At 39.1% G+C, this 20,749-nt stretch overlaps 1 protein-coding gene across 1 annotated transcript in view; it reads left to right on the top strand.

Moving 5' to 3' along the window:
- The first annotated feature begins 16,976 nt into the window (after window positions 1-16,976).
- LOC135503277 (uncharacterized) overlaps window positions 16,977-20,749 on the top strand; it is a 127,493-nt gene continuing 123,720 nt past the window's right edge. The window contains exon 1 of the mRNA XM_064796781.1: window positions 16,977-17,038. The gene's annotated coding sequence lies outside the window, so the exon portion shown is untranslated. The remainder of the gene's footprint in view (window positions 17,039-20,749) is intronic.

The raw sequence follows: 20,749 nt of genomic DNA on the forward strand, positions 1-20,749 counted from the left end.
ATCCATTTTATCATGTACAGTGGAACCCTGGTCAGTGACCACCCAACTATGATGCCCAAGATTTGCTGGTCCCATTTTTTGAATCAATTTATCCCTGTTTTTTTTCATTATTCAGCCCAGTCAGTGTTAGACATTTTTGACTATGAACATTTTTCAGAATCAGGATGAAAAAATTTCTGAGTCCAAATATTTTTTCACTTGTTCTTTCTGCTCAAAATGAAGAAACATCATCAGTCCCAAAAAAAATTGTCTTTGAAAATTTTTTAGAATTTTGAGCTTACGAAAAAATTCAACTCTGAAGGATGAAAAAATTTTTAAGTCCAATAAAAATTTTCACTTGGCCTGTAACCTGTATGTAGAAGTCAGTAGATTGAACCCATAGCCTACCTATCACAGATGTCTAAACCACTACTCCAGCCAACGAAAGTAAAAACCAACCACACGCAAAAACAAAACATTGCTGCCGATCAAATGTTTGCCAACTAAACGTGGAACGATCCTAAAATAAAAGAAACAAATGACTCGGTGCCATTTCAAATATTTGCATCATAGCTGGAAAACATTGGCCAATTCATGCCGATGGGATTAATTGACTTTTTGTTTGAACGCATCCGATATGACCTTCGGATGACCATCGTCCCATCATAACGAGGAAATTGATGAATGCGGTAAAAAGCTATATCAATATGCGATATAGTAATGATAGAGAGAGTGATAAAACTAGATAAAAAGCTATTCTGACAGCTGGGTCTATATCATATTGGCATAACGCAATTTCAATGCAGGAAATAGTGGACCCTCTATACTACCATACTTCTTGTTTTGTCATTTAAAGGATGCACTTGCAGAAGTTGTGCATTATTACTTTGCTTTGCGCCATGAAATTGTCTTTTAGAATGTGCCAACAACTTCCATGAAAGATAAGCCAATAGAATGGAAAAAATCTATTTGTACCAACTCCCTGAAAGTCACCCGCTCGGCAATTTGTGGGAACATCTTGTTTTTTAAACACTGCAATATTATTTTTAACTGACGAAGTCATTATAACATGGTCGATGGAGAGTTATGACCCCAAGCTCCCACGCAAACTGCAGGCTCTTTAGCTTTCTCCCAGCAGAATCGACAACTACGACATGCGACTACGACTTCATAAATCAGCACCTTCACCCTTGGTGATAAAGGCTCCAGTACTTCTGGCACTTATCAGAAAATGAGCACAAACATTCAGCCAAATGTTCCCACACAGGAACCCTTCAACCTGCCTTAGTGCCGGTCAGGCGTTGTGTCGAGATACTCTTCCTTTCACCTGTATAAGACAAATACAAACAGATCTTGCGGCAAAATCAGTAAAAATTAACAGCCATCAAAAGCTGCACGTTTATTTAATTGTGATTTCCTGGTGAGCAACTCGATCAATGTGAAGCTTCATCAATATCAGCCGTTTTTGAGCAAATATAGTTTTGATGTTTCATGTTTATCATGAGGCGTTTCCAAGGTAATGTCAGTTGTTTAGTGGATGCTGTTCAAACACTGCATAAATGAGCGGTTTACTCCTTTTTTTCTGTGCAACCATTTATCGTACCGTTTAATGTAGGCTGCAGGTGGCTTGGTACAGCTTGGTATCACAAAGTTATCTAATCTTAATGCTAATTGTTTTTTACATTAAACTTTTGATAGTGGTATACAGGGACGTAGCTGAGGGGAGACAAATCCCCCCCCCACAGAAGTCACCAATTCAAATATTGTGGTTTTGACCATTATTTTGGCTAAAACAATAAAAAAAAGTGACATTTGCCCCCCCAGAGATCCTTCAACCCGAAGACCAGAAAGCTAGCGAATCCCGTGGTATATCCCTAAAGTCCATAATCTTCACAATCTGCCAGGAATGACCCTTGTTTTGTTGTAACAATGATGACCATCTTCACTTACAAGAGGACGTATAATCTAATAGGAGAAGAAACATTGTCCGCCCCATCTTGACAGTAATGACCAAACGCACACCATTCATGCATCAAAACATCGATTTCTCCGAGCGGCGATGACCACCACAAACAAATGATTGTTGTCGCATGCGATATAAGTCGCAGCGATTTTAATTGCTTCTTTGTGCGGCGCTTTTGAAACTTTGAAATAATCAGCGCTCCTGAAATATACATCATTGGACATTTTTCATTTCGACTGGCTGACCTAATATGTAAATAATGATGATTGCAGGGTGTATCTGTGGACAATAATGATTACCAACCAAAGTCTCGAGAGCTATTTTCATTTTCATCATTTTTCTGTCGTATCTAATCTTATTTCCTTGATTGAAGACAACATCAACAACGGTTGACGATATCGCGACTTTTCTTTTAATTACAGTGCTACTAATTACTTTGTCGGACAAATCTACTGAATGGTGCGTATGATAGATGACGTTATTTTATAGTCATTTATGTAGATTGCAATCGAAGTGACCAGAGAGTGACCGCTGGTCAGATTCAGGCGCTATCCCTATCAATTGTCCGGCAGAGAAATTAGCATCACTGACTAATACTGTATCGTATCTCAAGACTCTTTTTGGAATTTCCTCTGCAGTTATTCTGTCCACGTCTGCGGTCATCTGATTCTAAAATGGCGCGCTGACCAGTAAGCTGGGGTTCAAATTGTATTGCCTGGCGGTCAGTTGCAGGGGGTTGAGATTTCTGTGCCAGCGAAGTGAGCATCGCGTCATGTCAGAATTACCGACTGTTTTGCCCAACTGTCGTAGGCTATTTCTTGATGACTACATATGAAGGGTTTGTCTGAGGCTGGGTGATTTTTGGCTGGACTTGGGAGAATTCGAGTCGAATCCTACATTACCAGGCAACCCGCATTCAGCAAAAGGTTTGGGTGTTTCTGACAGATGAGTCTCAAAGCTGTGGTCCCCTGTACCTGATGTTTATATCAGGGCAAGTAAAAGATCCCACATGGGTGGACAGTAGCCTGTAGTGGACTCCATACCTACCTAAAAATCCAATAGGGTTACGACACCAGTAATAATGATGATGATCATAAACATCTTGCTTGCTTTTAGTTATCACAGACAGCCAAAGTTTGGCAAAAAGTTTGGATGCAACAAAATCCATAATATTGACAGGTCTGATGGCATCTTTAGCAACTAGAACAGGAGGTTCTGACCAGTGGCTAATGGCTAGCACAGCCTCTTCAATTAGCATTGGTGATTTGGCATGTTTAGCATTAGCAGTTCTGTCACTGACTGATAGGATTAGTATTGCGGTGGCTTCTTTGTTGAGTCTTCTATGATTGTCTGTTGGATACATTTGTGGCCAAACTATAAAGCATTTTAGGGGTGCAATGTAGGGAGTATCGTCTACTCAATATAATGTCCCTTTGTTTCCACAACACAAGTTTCTAAAAAGAACACTGCCTTATCATTATTTTAGCAGACCAAATCTAGCTACCTGTGTTTTCCATCGGCGACAGAAAATCTAAAAAGGCTGTATGCTTGATAACTGCACTGCAGCATGGTGTATAACCCCATTTCTATTTTCCTCACCCAACATTTATAAATATGAAGAGTGTTCCCCTTAAAAGGAGGCAAACTGGATATGTCCTTCCGTGGCAGAGCTCAAGTGTTCAAATCAAAGTATTCCCTGGCCACAAACATGAGGAATTTTTTTGGAAATTTTGGTAAAAAATTGGTTCCTGATAATGACCTTTCCTGTGGGTCAGAGTAAAAGGATTCAAATGAAAGAATCCACTGACCACAACCCCACTGAGACAGAAAGTTTAAGAGCTTTTTTAAAATCTTGTTCTGATGATGACCCTTAGAAAAAGGGTTAAAATGAAAGTATCCACTGACGACAAACCCCCTCACCGATGGAAACAAGCCATGACCACTGATCAGTATTTCAAACACGCACCCCACAAGGGTGACCAGTGTCCACTTCTGGCGACGTTCAATTATTTATGACAAAAGGACGAACCGCCATGAATTTTAAAACAGCGCAATCATACATTTTGCAGGTCGAATCAAACCGCTATCGACAAGTTATACAAAGTACGATGCCCAATGACTGATAATGCGCATCGGGCAAACTTGACTGGTTTCAGGTGACCACGACTGGAATCAACATGATCATGGCGAATTACCTTCAGAGAGAAATTCATAGTTAAGACCTTGGTACTGACAAATGGTGTCCTTGATAGAGAGGTGTCCTGATTACAGACAGGTCTTTGAGGGGGGGGGGGGGGTTGGTGGCAAAAGGCTCTCTGGGGATGACACTTTTTGAAATATTTTGCCCAAAATTATGGTCAAGAACACTTTTTTTGGTGCCCGATGCCAACCCACTGACTAGCCCCTGACAAATGTTGATAAATGGCCACTTCTGGAACAAAATCAGTGTCCTTAGTAGAGGATCTCTGCATACAGAGGTCTCTGCTAATGGAGGTTCCACTCTATAAAGGTAATGGCCTAACTAAAGATGTTCGTTAAAACTTATATCATCAACATCATCAAAGCCAACTTCTGGTTAAGAGTTGTATCTTTGCTACTTTGAAATATTGCAGTGTCCGTCCTAATCTATCCCAACATGAATAATATCTTTAGATTACACATAGAATGTTTTGAATAACTTCTAACTATCAATTTCATCAGTAAGTAATATTGTCTTTATGAGCTTTGATATTTTTCATATGTGCCATCGTCCTTACATCGTAAGATATGAGACATCCACCTCTGTCCAAATTAGCAAATTATTCAATCGGGTGTAATTACAAAAGGAAAGATTGTCTTGCAGGCCTTTTGTGAAACCTGACGGCTGTATTTGCGTCCCGAGATTCATGCCAGCATCAAAGAAGATGGCTCATGGTCAAGACGTCTTCGGCCAAATTGCTACTATCTTGTCATCGGTTATGTCCAGTTGGCTGTTGGGCGTGCCTGCCAACAATGGGAGTAATCATTGCAACAAGAGCAAAGGTGTGCATGCCACTGTCCAGACAAAACTATACATAATTGGTCTGATAGAAGCAATCATTATTTAATGGGAACCAACTGAAAGCAAAATTTTGGAGCTTTCTAACAAACGAGTCATTTCTCCTAGTTTTCTTTTGAATGGTTCATTGAATGCTTTAGCAACAAATAGCACTTTCAGTAGATCTACCATCAGAAAGTCAAATTTTAGTAATCAGAACGGCCCTTTGTATGACAACATAACTAATATATCAAATCAAGTCATTTACTACTTTCAAATATTTGGCCCGCAATGAGATGAGGCCTTCCTAAGGGTCCTGACCACAAAGGTATGGGGCTCTGTACCTGCTCCCTAATGAAGGATAGAGAGGAATACTGGCCAAAAGACACCACCCTGACCACAAAGCTCTGGGGCTCTATACCGGCTCCCTTAGGAAGACGAGAGAGGAATACTGGCCAAAAGACACCACCCTGACCACAAAGCTCTGGGGCTCTGTACCGGCTCCCTTATGAAGACGAGAGAGGAATACTGGCCAAAAGACACCACCCTGACCACAAAGCTCTGGGGCTCTGTACCAGCTCCCTTATGAAGACGAGAGAGGAATACTGGCCAAAAAACACCACCCTGACCACAAAGCTCTGGGGCTCTGTACCAGCTCCCTTATGAAGAATAGAGAGGAATACTGGCCAAAATACACCACCCTGACCCAAAAGCTCTGGGGCTCTGTACCGGCTCCCTTATGAAGGATAGAGAGGAATACTGGCCAAAAGACACCACCCAGACCACAAAGCTCTGGGGCTCTGTGGCGGAACTCACTAGACCTGTTGACTTGGACACCGAAACTGGACTGACTTTCTTAGCTTGCATCTCAAACATTGTGAATGCAGAGGAAGAAGAAAACGTCTCCACCAGTCCTGCAGGTGATTGCTCTCAATGATGTTGAAATTGGCTTGGCCCTTATTGTTTACCAAAAACAATATCAACATCGATTGTTCACACGAAAACTTCCTGGAATACTAGTAGGTATAATGGCAATGAGAAATCAGTTCAACTGTTAAATGTCCATTATCAAGTTATTATTATTTGGATGACATTTCTTGACTTTTGCCATACAGACAAAGGTAACATGATAAAAGCAGAGGAAGACATAGCTTAGTGCTGTATTTCTGATTCTTAACAGTGGAGAAAATGTGCAAAAACTTGTGATAAACCTTTGGAATGATACAGGGACATAACCCACTAATGTGCCTCCGAGCAATTCCATTCAAGAATTAGATTGGGAAGACATGAATAATTTTCTTCTTGTCAGATATGCATTGATTATACAATGAAATGGGATGAGAATTATAAGAAACTGGCTGTATTCATTGAAGGTGATTATTATAAGCATCATTCATGTCAAGACTCTTTATAATTTAAGGTAGGAAACATTCTTGCTGACATTAGGCCCCAAACCACAGAACAGTGTCATCAACACGAAACCTTAGGCGGCATGGATAGCTGCTTTTCGCTCAATGATCCCATTAGATGAGCATTTGTGACCTGGTCTTGAAAAGGAAGACCCTGTGGTCTCAGTAATAAAGGTCGAAGCTTCTGAAAAACCATTGACGCTTTTCAGCCAACTCAAAGAGGCTTTGTGACGAAATGAAAAACCTTGAAGTATTTTTCACTTTTCTGAAAACCTCTACGGGGTGCATTTTCCTGGTCGTCTGAAAAAGCATTATACATGTTAAAAGTTTTTGCAAAGCTGATAAAACTTTGGTTCTGAGAGCGTTGTTGCATATGGAGAAAGGGAAAGAGTGATGGTATTAGTCATACGAGCTTCCCGAGTTGTTTTAAAGCATCTACCCTACTGAATACCTCAAACTTTTGCTGAATCTCTGAGCAGCAATTGAAGAGTGACAAAATGAAATAATTCTCCAGACCTTTTGATCCCATAAATGAATAATAACACAACCTTCTCCAGAACTTCAGAGAGAAACCTTACGAGACTCTATTAAATAACAGGTAAATGCAAGTTACGATCTTACAATGGACAATGCGTAATATTTTCATAATGAACCTCAGGGCGGAGTTATTCGTCTCGTTCGGACCTGTCAAAGGAGCGATGGTTACCTGCCTTAAGGAAGATGGCATTTAACAGTAGAACTACGGATTCATCAAAAGGTCTAACGCTTTGTAACCCATGATTCGAAGGAATGCCGATGGAAAAGACGACTTAATTGATACTCGTTCCTACCTTAAGGTCTCACTGTCTATTATTCGTCGGTGCCTTAAGGTTTCTGTCTATTAGGGGCTCACTCACTCTGGAGAAGTGGACAGACGTCAGAACAATCTCTTCGAAAATTTGATAGAACAGCAAAGTTAATAAGGACTTGTGCGACCGGTAGCAAGGCTTTGGAACTTTACCGTAATTTCTGAAATGCCTTTGGAGAGGGATTGTAGCAGATGGTGTCCGATTCAGTTTTTGCAAGAACTTGACCAAGCCCATGGGCATACTGGACGCTTTTAAGAGGTGGAGCGTGAATTGAAGTTTGAACTGATTCCTTAAGGTATCCGTGAAAGCAAAATGATACCTAAGGTATCAGTTGGTAATGAAGAAGCCTTGGCACTGAGGCCATGATCGGGAGGATTGCTATAGAAAGAGAAAATGACTGAGGTATTAACAAGAAGATTATCAAGAAAGTCGTAACTGAGAATAACAGTGAAATCATGTTAACCTTGCCATGAGCTGGCTGCAGGCTCAAAGCTCCATCAGAGGTCACCAAGACTGATTCATGTTGACCACGATTCTCCTTAATCTTGCTGTTTGCTAGCTTAGCCTAGCAATGAATGGGGCATATCATTATTTTGTAATTGGAAAGGTTAATAACCTTGTTAATGATAAAATACTTAGGAAAAAAGCAGCCTCACGTAATCATTTTCTTCATTTTACCTCAATAATCCCCACCTTGAAGGCCTACGCCTTAAAAAGTTTAAAATTGTCACTCTTTTGTCCAAGTTCTCTGGGGGTTGAACAAATAGTTGATATTGGTATCTTCACGCGCCTGTGACTAGATGATGTAAAGGAAATCTGTGTGAGCTGAGGGTATCTGCAATCTGTTTGGAGGTTCCTTGGACTGTGAAACCAAAGCACCACAAAAATTCATTACTTGTATTTGTCAATAATAGGGGTAGCAGTAGCACAGTGGAAGAGAGTCTGCCTCATGATCAGGTGGTCAAGGGTTCGACTCCCGGTCGAGTCACTGCTTAGTTCCCCTACTGGTCGAGTTCAAGTGAGCGTCTTCTGGTTGCTCCTTGAAACCCCTGATTAATTTCTGTGGAGACCGGGGTTATAATATGATATCCCAAAAGCACTTTGAACAGGGAAACATGGAAAAGCACCATATAAGAACTCAATATTATTTATCATCATCATTACAATAACTATTAATGATGAGATCCACAAAAGTCAAAACAAGATCAACTTTGCCATCAACAGACCTAGGCAGATCGGATTCCTCAAGACAATAATAAAGAAAGATCCTACCAAGACAAAGAATGCTTTTAGTGACAGACTTGGTATGAGTGTGTTACCATTAGCATTGAAAAGATGCATTTAATATAGAGACAAAAGTTGTCTTATTTGGTTATAGGACAAATGGCATTATAATTAGGCTGTTGACTGCACAGCAACCTTCCACTCTACGGTAGAAGCTCCCATCATCAAATATTGCACATTTTAATCCTGACTGGACTCAAGTGAGCGATCATTTTTGTGAGTCTTTTTTTGCCTAATTGTTTCCTAATCAGGTCATGAAGTCCCTTTTTTGCCTAATTGTTTTCCCAATCAGGTCATGAAGTCCCTTTTTTGCCTAATTGTTTCCTAATCAGATCATGAAGTCCCTTTTTTGCCTAATTGTTTTCCTAATCAAGTCATGTGACTCTTTTTTGCCTAATTGTTTTCCTAATCAAGTCATGGTGACTCTTTTTCGCCTAGTTGTTTTCCTAAATCAAGTCATTGATTCCCTTTCGACAAAAGAAAATTATTCCTATTGAATTATGATATGATGACAGCTTTCCGTAGGGGTTGAGGCATTTTACCATTTTCACAAACGATCATCGAAGAATTGAATGCTTTTAGAATAATGCTGACTTTTAACGACTTTTAACTAGATTTTCGTACCTTTTGCGGTTTGCTTTCAACATGAACAGAAGTCTGTGGAAGAAGTTTCCGCAACCTCCATTAAAAGTTTTCGGTGTCAAGCTTATAATTATGTCTCCGCTGTATGCCCCGTGGCAGACATGTTGCTTTTCTGTTCGTGATATCCTGAGCGACAATAGGGCAGAGTCGAAAAAACATTGCCATCTTTTCACCTAGGGATGTTGTAGCTGGAATCTAATGCAAATGATATTGTCCTTTTCTTATCAATATAGCTAGTTATGATTTCCGAAGGCATGTTTTATAAAAAACTTTTTGTAACTTTTAAAAGCAAAGTTTGATCTGTGCTGTCAATGCTTAGAGGTGTTCTGTTTTTTGGTTTGTCTGTAATGTTTCTACTGTTGTAGGGGAGCGTGAGGTTTTAATAGCTGTAGAAATTAGCTCGTAACATTTTGTTAACACTTTTCCTCGTTTGGTCTTAGTTTTTTTTACGCAAGAAAGCTGAGTCTTTTTAGCTCTCACGAAAGTCAGCAGAGCTGGTAAAATCATTATTCAGAATCGCATCTGTCCCTCCATCTGTCAACGTGGGTACACGTTTTGTAACCGTGAGACCTAGGCACTTTAAATCTGGCCATGAGGAAGCCAAAGAAATGCCCGACAGCGTGGTTCGACTTAAATTCTTCTCACCAGGGGGCTAAAGGGGTAAATTACAAAAACTTTTTTTGTCGCTTTATTCCACTAGATAGAGGCTTGAAGTAAAGTTTAGGAAGTCTGCAGGTAAGTAGTTTTTAATATAAAATTGGAATCATTTTGATCGATACTACCGGTTGGTGTAACTTAGCAAAAACCTGTGTTGACCTAGTTTTAACTTGATTTGAATTTCCTTCCTTGGTATTACACTAAAAGAATCATTTTCCTTGAACCTTCTGTTCAAATACAATCAAATGCTGCTTGCTGTTATTTCATGTTGACAACTCAACGACAGATCGTCAGCTGTTTAAAGCAGGAGGCAAAGTCAGAACAAGTCTAACCTTGCTGAATAGATTTAAGTGTCACATCTGTGCTTGTCAGCTTATTCCATCATATAGGACTGGGAGAATATTGACAATGGATTAAAAAATATTCAAAGGACATATTGTTTGAAGAAACCTTCAGATGACGAAAACATCTGTTGGTAATGAAGCAATATTTGTGGTCGGCATAGCATAAAAATATATCAGAGGCATAAAACTAGAATACTGCATCATAATTGCAGAATAATTATTCATGTTTGAAATTCAGCCTTTACAGTATGTCATTTTAAACAAAATTCATTACTTTTTAGCTCACCTCTTAGCAGAGGTGAGCTTATCCCATACCGTGGCGTCCGTCGTCCGTCGTCGTCGTCGTCGTCGTCGTCGTCGTCGTCGTCGTCGTCGTCGTCGTCGTCCGTCGTCCGTTAGCAGGGCACGTTTCGTAACTGTTAGAGCTATTGAGTTGAAACTTGGTACACATGTACCCTTATGTAATGACACCTTGGAGACCAAGTTTCGGTCCGATTCGTTTCATGGTTTGGCCACCAGGGGGCCAAACGTTAAAAGTGAAAATATGCAATATCTCCCTTAATAGTAGTCGGGAAATTTTGAAAAAAATATGGTAGGTACTTCTAGCAAAGGTGCATCATATATCCTCCGGGTTTTTGATTTGACCTCCTTTTCAAGGTCACAGAGGTCAAATGGTGTAAATTGGCCGTTAGGATGTAACGATGGCACGTTTCTAAACTGCAATGACTATTGATCCCAAATTTGGTACACATTTACCCCTTAGTCAGGTGATCTCAGGGACCAAAGTTTGGTCCAATATGATTCACCACTTGACCACCAGGGGGCAAAATCCAAAAACCTTAAAAATGTGATTATTCCTTAACTTCTTGCCCGATTGCCACCAATTTGATATCATGGGTACATCTAACCACCATACAGTATATGTCACACAGGTTTTTAATTTGACCTTCTTGTCAAGGTCACAGAGGTCAAATGGCGTAAATTGGCCGTCAGGCCGTAACTATGGCACGTTTCTTAACTGCAATGACTATTGATCACTAATTAAGTACACATGTACCCCTTGGTCAGGTGGTCTCAGGTACCGAAGTTTGGTGCGATCTGATTTGCCGTTTGGCCTCCAGGGAGGGGGCCAAATCCTAAATTCTTCAAAATGCCATTATTCCTAGTATTACTTGCCCGATTGGCACCAATTTTATATCATAGGTACATCTAATTCTAACAACCATTCAATGTGTCACCCGGGTCTTCTTTGATTTGACCTACTTTTCAAGGTCACAGAGGTCGAATGTACTGTAAATTGGCCATTTTGGGGAAATTGTAATTGCTTGGACCTACATCAAACTTAACACTACATGACACAATACCATGCTCTTTATCCATCTTTCCTCCACATGAGGTGAGCACAATGGCCCTGGCCATTTCATTTCTAATTTTGAAGTTTTGTGAAACACCCTGTACTAAGTGTAGAGCAAAGAATGGCGTATAACATATCATCCTTTTTCCATCTTGACACTCAAGGCTCCAAGATCAAAATCCTTCTCTCCACACCCTGGTTTAAGAGCTTTGGTGCAGAGGTTTTCGGGAAAACACTGAATCTCAGGATGGTTTTGGTCTGGCTCTCGTGGGTTTCGGATGGCTGCAGTTTCAGCCTACAGGGCATGATGGGAAAAATATCAAAATGCATGTAAACAGTTCTCATGAATAATAATAAAACATGTGGTTGTACAATGTTAAGAGTCAAAATGACATGTACTTGAATACATATTATTGTCATAATGTTTCATTTTCATGAATGTGCCAAATATGTTAATACATCCAATTGCTGTGTTTGACCCTGAAAGAATTTCGATGGAGTCTATGAATATTTACAAACAAGTTATTATTATTTTTCGTTCTTTTATGCATGAGTGTTTGTACTGTAAGGCACATGTGAATGACCTAGGCATTACTCTATATGGGAGGATTATGTCGGTTTTTATTGCCTGGATGAAATATGAACACCCTGTATGATATTAGCAAACCCAACTTTGTGCATACATTGGTCACAAAACTTATTTTCTACGGTGTTATGAACGTGTTGTTGTAAAATTTCGAGAAAGCCAAGTTCAAACATGTGTTGTTCCAATTTGACCTCAATTAAAGCCGAGTTGCTTCCAAATTGATGAATTTAAATCTGAATCCCTTTAAAGGTTCTTACTCAATCATTACTGTACAGAGCCAACCTCCAGTCAAAACTATTAAAAGTTTGCCAAAAAAGTTCAGGGATGTCTCAATCTAAGAAATATTTTACTCCAAGTTTCTCCAACTCACGAATTGCATGCATCATGATTTTATATTTTGAGTGATATATCTTTAATAGCCTTTTGTATCCCTCCTGAAAGGACTCATAAAAAGCAAAGATGGCCATATGTCCTTGTAGTATCAGTTAAGGCCAATGAAATTTGATTTTGTGTTTCTCGTCAGCTACTTTCAAGAAACGGTGACGGTTTTCTTCAACTTTCACCCTGTATCATCAGTAAAATCATGATTTTCCTTTGAAAAACACAACCATTGAAATTAGTTAATCGTCCAGAAAACAAAAACGGCATTGTCATCAGTAGGGGTTCATTAAATCTCACCCCCTGTACTTTTTAATGATGTCTTTCTGTGTTCTTACTAGTCCTATCTGCAGGTATTGTATCACGAAAACTATCATTCTGTTTTATTTTTTTGTGACATGATAAAAAATATTTCTTGAAATTTCTCGAACAATGGACTTATTATATCGATTGATCAACTAACCAGCTGGATCAGGGAGATATTATCTGAAGATGATTTATTTACTTTTCATGTTAAAAAATCATGTGATGTCCTTCTCTAGCCACTGTAGTGTTGAACTGTTTTGGCATAGGCTGAAAATTAGGTGAGGGCGGAGACGAGAACCGTGACATGAAGTTTCATGGCCTGATAACTCATAATAAGGCAGGATATTGTCATTCATTCCGATTGACCTCTACTTCTTGAACAGGTGAAGGTTTTTCATTCATTTTATGTGATTTGAGATTTGTAAAGATATTTCAATGCGTTTTACTCAATGTTCCTCTTTTCACATTTGTATTTGTGTGGATTTCTCGATACAACTTAAGCTTTAGCATGTTTTGGTCATACAAAGGTCTTAAAGGAGTTCAATGGACGTATATTAACTATGGGTCAGAAAAATAGAAATGCAGTTATACATAATGCCATAGTGCAGTTATCATACATCCATCTGTCCTCAAAAGGTGTGTATCTGCCTACACAATGGCAGTTTTGAAATTTATATTCAGTTCATATTAGTGAGTGAGAGGAAAAACTAACTAAACTTATGCAATTGAAAGCCCTGCATAAACACATAAATATATTTGGCCCCCAAAAAGAAAAACTAAAATTTAAATAACTGTCAAATCGATGAATTAAAGGTACATCAAAGTGCAATTTCATTTACAGCAAAATTAAATAACCGTGAATATTTTTTGGTTAACAGTAGCTGTTTTTGTCGACTGGAAGATTAAAGAAATTCCCATTTTGGTGCCGTTTGACTCATTTTTACCCCACATGAAGCATGCAGCAGTCGTGTCCCAACACATTTATTTGTACCTTTTGATCTAATCGTCTTTTAAATTTGTCGCTTGACTGTTGTTTGTTCGGTGCTGATTGTCCTCTGCTCCTTTGAGTTGCGATGGAAACCTTTTATTCGTACGTTGACGACTGCAAGCTTGTCCGATCATGATTTGAACAAAATGCGACACACTCCATCAAACGGAGGCAGTTTTGTAAAATTCTTGAAATGAGGTATTGGTTCTTGTTAATTATGGACACATTTTCTGGCCTTTACAAAATTTCCCTTGGCCCCTTTAAATAAGGGAGCCTCTCCAAGAAATCCCAGTCAAATTTTGTTCATCCGGGCGTCCAGAAAAACACCAGTCCTCTCTCATCTGAAGTTCAAGCACTCAACCAACCTAATCACAGTCTCCACAGAAACCTTTCCCTGACCCTCCTGGTAAAAATATACCACACTGGACACCCCTCTTATCTCTCCAACTCAATTTAGCAGACAAATGTTATTTATACAATTCGAAGTTAAAAAAGGACAATGGAAAAATGCTTATGAGTTATTTTCGTTGAGGAATTTGTGACCTTTTATGCTGCAGTGGTCAAATTATTGAGGCTGAGAAAAAGAGAAGATGTCTTTTTTTGGTATACGGGATGAGGAAAAGATCAATATGGTGCTTTTTGCATCGAAGGCAGCAAAGTACAGGAATATGGTGCATACAGCTATGGGCCCCGAAAATTTGTTTTTTGAAAACTTGTTTTCCGTTTGTTGATTTTGCAAATTCCGTGAATGAATGCTAAAATCCCAAAAGACCCCTCAAAATCGGCCCTGTTTTGAGATTTTGAATGGGAAATGTCCTTGACTGAAGTTAATTTCTAAAATTTACCGAGAATTAATTGCACTGGTTTCGTGCTGATTGACCCCCTTTCTGGAATTTCCGCCTATGAATTCATATGGAGACTTTTTACCTTTTTAGGTAGCACTGGTCATTGTCTTGAGGTCAAAAGACAAAAGAAATATCTTCCCTCGGTTTACGGGTTCAGGATTGGTGTTTCAAGATGCGTTGTTTGGTGATCAGTTTCGAGATTATGATTTGCTTCTTGGATCTCTCCATGCAATATGTACTTTATCAAATCAATCAACAAAGAATTAACTTGTGTCTGCCTTAATAAATGGCAATGTACATTGGCCAGCACTGGTTGTAACCGGCAGTCAACCCCTGTCCGAAGTACCAGCTTCAGCAGCTAATTTTATCAGTTAATGCTATTTTATCTTCTTTCCCTATTCCCAGGTTTAAAATCGGCTGTCAAAGTTACATAATCGAGACGTGGCGGTTAAGAAGGGAAGTCTCCTGAGTATGTAATGACCTAGAATTCTGGCTGGTGATGAAACTCGGAATGAAATGAGCGAAACAAAACGAAAAGAAATGTCTCAATTTCGAATAGAGCATGGGTGTTGTTTTACAAAATTTTATGTCTCCTTATCTAACTGTCCAGGGGAGTGGTACTCATAGTCATGGAGTGTTACAGAAACTGGGCAGGCTTCAGCTCTGATGAGCTGTTTGGTGGCTCAGGCAATGATAGTCCATTAGACTTAAACTCTATATGCTAGAGACCGAAAAATTTGTAAAAAATAAACAAAAAACATTTGAGATTATTTGCATAACCCGCAAAAATGAAATGATCGCTTGCAGTCTACACTACCTCTTAGTTAAACTTAAAGTAGAATATAGAGTCCATTAGCTTTGAGCTTCCCTCTGAAACGTTCTAATGCCTATTTTCATTTCGATGATTTCATTTCATTTCGACATTTTGTGAAGTTTCATTCCAGATTACATAATGAGCCTGCGTTCTGAACCCTCTTGACCAGCAGCAATGCAAACACAATAGCAGCTGCATAAAAATATGGAGATATTTCGATATCCGGTTGATAATGTATGAACTATTGCAGACCCCTCTTACCTCCCAATAAGTAAGGCACACTTTTGCCTCCCATGAAAGCACATTTTTGCCTCTCTTGGACAAGACGTTTTTGCTTCTTATTTAGTGAGAAATATTCTAATCAAAAGGATTTTATGAGAAATTACCATTTGCTACTTCCAATATTCAGATCTTGGACACAACAATACTACACTTTTGCCTCCCCTGGACAAGACATTTTTGCTTTTTATTTAGGGATGCTTCATAAGTCACAAGGATTTTATTAATGCAAATTACCGTTCGTCATTGAAAATATTTGGATTTTGGATGCTACAATATCAAATGTAAGTTTTTACTATTTCAAAAGTGCACATTTTTGCCTCTCGTAGTCATGGACAAGACATTTTTGCTTTTTATCTAGTGAGACATATTATATTGCTTCGTAAGTCACAAGTAATTTATTAGAATAACCATTCCCTGTTGCAAATATTTGGATTTTGGCGACTACAAAATTGAAACAAAAAGCTTTTTTCAAAAGCTGAAGCTTTAAAAAAAGTGTAATTGATTGTCCATCAGTTGAGTTGAATTTTTAAATATTTGAGTAGGCCTTGGATACAAAACCAGATGACAGAGTGGCACATTGTCACAATGTCAATATCTCCTATTTAACCGCTTCCAGATGTGGACAAGTTAATCCAGGTGCTTAGTCAAATATAAAAAATATGATTTAGAGTCCTCAAAAATTTATGAATATATTGCTGGCTTTCATGTTAAAGGTCGACGGCGTTCATTATAAATGTTGAATTTGTGACTTCCATTTGCGTAAATGTGACCCGTCGCAGCAAAACCAGGCGCATGTCGCACAGAAGATGAGCCTGAATGTCACCAATAGATAATAGAAAAAAATTGATGTGCTCATGTTTCACAAAAGGGAGACAATAGATAAATGAATAAACAGTTGTTATCAACCTATTTTCCTGGACCACCAGTAATTACGAACCACATACCCCTTTAATGTTTTCAATATTCTATACGTGCACAAATTTCAACTCATTCAGATGATTGAAACGGTCCCCCTAGAACGCTCAACCTATTGACCATTCAATGTGTTTTATCGCATATCTTTCAATGTCATTGTGCAGTAGGGAACGGGAATTCACGCACACCAGCCCGGTGGTTATCATTAATACGAGCATACACATCCAAACAGATAGGCAATTTATAAATCATGTGCTCTCTCTGACACAACCCCTTGCAATTTTCTTCGACTTGCATCTTGACCTGTGACCCCTGGACCATCCGACCTTGACCCCTGTATATATTCTCATATTATCAGGAAGGTTTGAGGAATTCACACGACATGGATGTTTTCACATGAAGGATTAACAAATAACTCTATAAAGCAGGTACGTTCATCTTTTTTGAGCTGTCATATTTTATACCAACTGCTGTACGCCGTCCAATCAGGAAGAACTGACGGAACGGTTTTTTCTGAAAGGCCAGCCTATTACCACACATTTGCAAATGATTATCAATAATTACGTTTTGACCATGAAAAATGTCAAGCTTTTTGTCATCAATCACACCCCGAAAACAAAGCACTTTTATCAAATCTCTCTCGGAATACAAAAAAATGCACCAGTTGGGATTTAATGTATTTTTCTCCATCGTGTTGTTTATGTTTATTATGAGGATGTGTTTTGCTGTTCATGTTATTGGCTGGTAGCCAGCGGCTATTATCCATGATGACACACGCGTGGTACATTATCCACGCTGTAGGTAACCTATGGTCAGCAGGCGGGCTGATATAGCATTAGAAGGAAGGGCACTGGTCAGGCATTTTTGTACGGTGTATGGCTTATTTTGCGATATTTGATAAAATTCAAGATATTTCTTAAACTATATGACACATGGGGTGTTTGACAGTTGTGAGAGAGAGAAAACAGACCCAAATTGGAAAATTATTCTGTTCCTATCGCATAATTTCCACAGAATAGTTGCTGTAGACTGTAAGCTTTCTGAAATGTTACTGTAACCTCTTCTCGTGATCGATCAATGTTTTATAGACATCTTATCTTTTCTCTCAAGTGAGTGGGTGCCCTGGTTTGATTTTGGCGACCTAAATACATTTGATAGAACTTGGTCAGGCATTTCAAGAAAGGAGCGCATCTTCCGATACCTTGGGTAAAATTGGAGATGTCACCATGTGAATGTAAAAAATAAGTTTTAGTCTCGACCCCACCGACCCAAATGGGCAGCAAAGATCACTGTATACATCGGGTGCGGAGGCCCTCGAATGCCCCCCCCCCCATTTCATTACAATTTTTGAATTTGACCGTGAAACATTTAAACACATCAGAAATTTTAATGAGAAATGCAGTGCACCCCACCTCTTTTTATTTCTAGTTCCTGGATCGGGCCTTTGTACCTTCTAGTATTTCTAAATACAGACTACCCAACAAACTCATTCGATATTTTATTATTTCATATCGATTTAACATGTTTAACATTTGATAAAATCACAGGAGAGTTAGCACAATGATTGAATTGTAAGTGTAGGGCAAGCCAGTCATAGGTCAAGTGAATCCTCTTTAAGTATGTCATTTATTGTTTGCGGGTTCCTGTTGCCAAGTTTGATCAAACAAACCTAGAAAAATGGCCTTGCGTTAAAGTGCCTTGGTTCTTTTTTGCTTTCAGATATGAAAATCTGTGATCTTATCTCTTTTGCTTTGGCCTTGTCATTTTGATGCGATTGATAAGGTAGACAGGCTAAATAGCGTCTACACAGTATATACATATACAGCCATTTTTTGAAAGTTTGGTTTTAAACCTTGAAAGTTATACCATGAATAAATTGTCACCGCTGGGCCTTTATATGAAGTTGACACCTGTTTGAGAGTATTTGCCGTCAATACTTGTAGTAGATTGTGGCGCCTCTTATTGATTATTTAGCACCTTAAAGCGAACTGGAACCGCCGAGCCAGTTCGTATGACCTCGTTTTCATTTCCCGCGTATCGGGTGATCAGAACGAGGCATGAATGAAACATGGCGCCTAGCTGTCAATCATTGAGTGACGTCACTACTATGGAATTTACTACGAAAACTCATGAATGAAAGATCGCATGACTCACGTGATTCTCACATGATTCTCAATGATAACAAATTGAACTGCGCATGCTCGGGCACTGGGGGCGGAGCTACAAATTTGAACTCGAATATGAAGTTGGAAGTTCGACTTTCCTGGGCGGTGAAAGTCGAAAAGTTGAATAAATCGCTCGGCGGTTCCAGTTCGCTTTAATGTAGATAGGTTGAGAAATAGTTGAAAAAACTTTTTGAACTTTCTAAATTGGAGAGAGGGGGCCCCAGTCCCCCCTCTACAAAACCCCGGGAGTGTCACCTATCTGTATTATATGCACATCCGTGTCCAGTTTTGGTGGTTAAGGTGCGATTTAAATCATTCGTTATAGATCCATGCACTTGATTGGGACCAACGTTTACGAAAACGTCGCGTCTCATCACGTTACACTAATGTAAAATGCATGGTGACGTGAGGACGATCAACACCACGTCATGTAAACGTTGTTCCCAATCAAGTGCATGAATCTATAGTATCAGTGTCAATCACCTGACAGAGTTGGCACTGACTGCTGCATGTGTTATAAATCACAAAATGTACTTTTCATTCAAACTCTCCAAATTGATGACTCTTCACCATATCAGACACCTGCTGTTGCGCGCCATGACGAGTTACTTCAAAGACCTCATTGACTTGCAGAAAGTTAGTTGGAAACTTTTCACGTCAGTTCAAAAAGGATAACAGGTCTTTTACCTGATACGCCCAATAAGTGCAATCCTTATCTCAATATCAAGCGAATAGTGCTCGTTAGCGGGACTTTGCGATCTTGGAGTCTTGTGGGTCAAGATGTTTGTTGGCATGCCCTAATGACTAAATGAGGGCAATAGAAAACCTTCTGATATGTCAGAAATGATAATAATATTGAGTTCTTATTTCATGTATATTGGACTTTCCATGTTTTCCTGTTCAAAGTGCTTTTTGGATACCATGCTATTATCCTGGTCCTCAGAGATTCAAAGAGCAACCAGAAGAGAACCACGACTAATAGGGGAACCATGCAGTGACTCTGCTGGGAGTCGAACCCACGACCTCCTGATCTTGAGGCCTCTATTACACTATGCTGCCCCATAAACAAAGAGTAAGCGTAGTGAATTATTTGAAAATGTCCGCAAGTATTTGTCAGTTTACTGTAAGAGGCAATGGTAACTATCTGAAACAATTCGCAACCGAAATAACCAGAAACCCCACCAGGCTCTCCTCACCAAATTAGATACACATCAAAGATCGTTGACGTTTCAAGAAACTTCTTCACAAAGTAAGAAATCGTACAAATTGATAAAAGTGGCGGACCTATCATAACAAACGTGCTAAGAATAACTCGCTCTGCATGATGCGGCAATCGAATGATTCTCCAATATGATTATAACTATAAATATTATATGAAGAGTGCAGTCTTCGTCGTGACAAAGTAAGAAATCGTAGAAGTTGTCAAATTGAAGGACAAAGGGGTACAGTCCGAGTCACAATTGACATGTCCACTGCTTCATGTGAGCTGCGCACAACCTATCACTTATCTTCGTCAGCCCTAATCCATATTTGGAATATAATTTGAGAAGTATGTGTACACACACCATCTCAAGGTAAAAAGTACCACTTTCTCAAATGATAAAATTGAACACAGTGGAACGCAACCATTCAACCTCGGTCCCATGAGTGGTTGTGTTACCCGGTTGGTCGCGTTAATGAAGTTGAAAATCCGGGGACAAAATGCATGATTACGTTTTCCCGCCAAAATTGTTTTTATAAGTTTTTATAAGTTCAAAATTCTGAAAATTTTCAAAGGCAAAATTTTTTTGGGGCTGATGATGTTTCTGCATTTTGAGCAGAAGAAAACAAGTGAAAAAAATATTACGACTTAGAAATTTTTTTCTAACCCTAACCCTTTCATAAGTTCAGAATTCTGAAACATTTTCAAAGAATTTTTTTTTTGGGACTGATGATGTTTCTTCATTGAAAAAAATATTTGGATATTTTCATCCT

Source organism: Lineus longissimus, chromosome 19 (genome assembly GCF_910592395.1).
Source record: "Lineus longissimus chromosome 19, tnLinLong1.2, whole genome shotgun sequence".
Taxonomy (NCBI): domain Eukaryota; kingdom Metazoa; phylum Nemertea; class Pilidiophora; order Heteronemertea; family Lineidae; genus Lineus; species Lineus longissimus.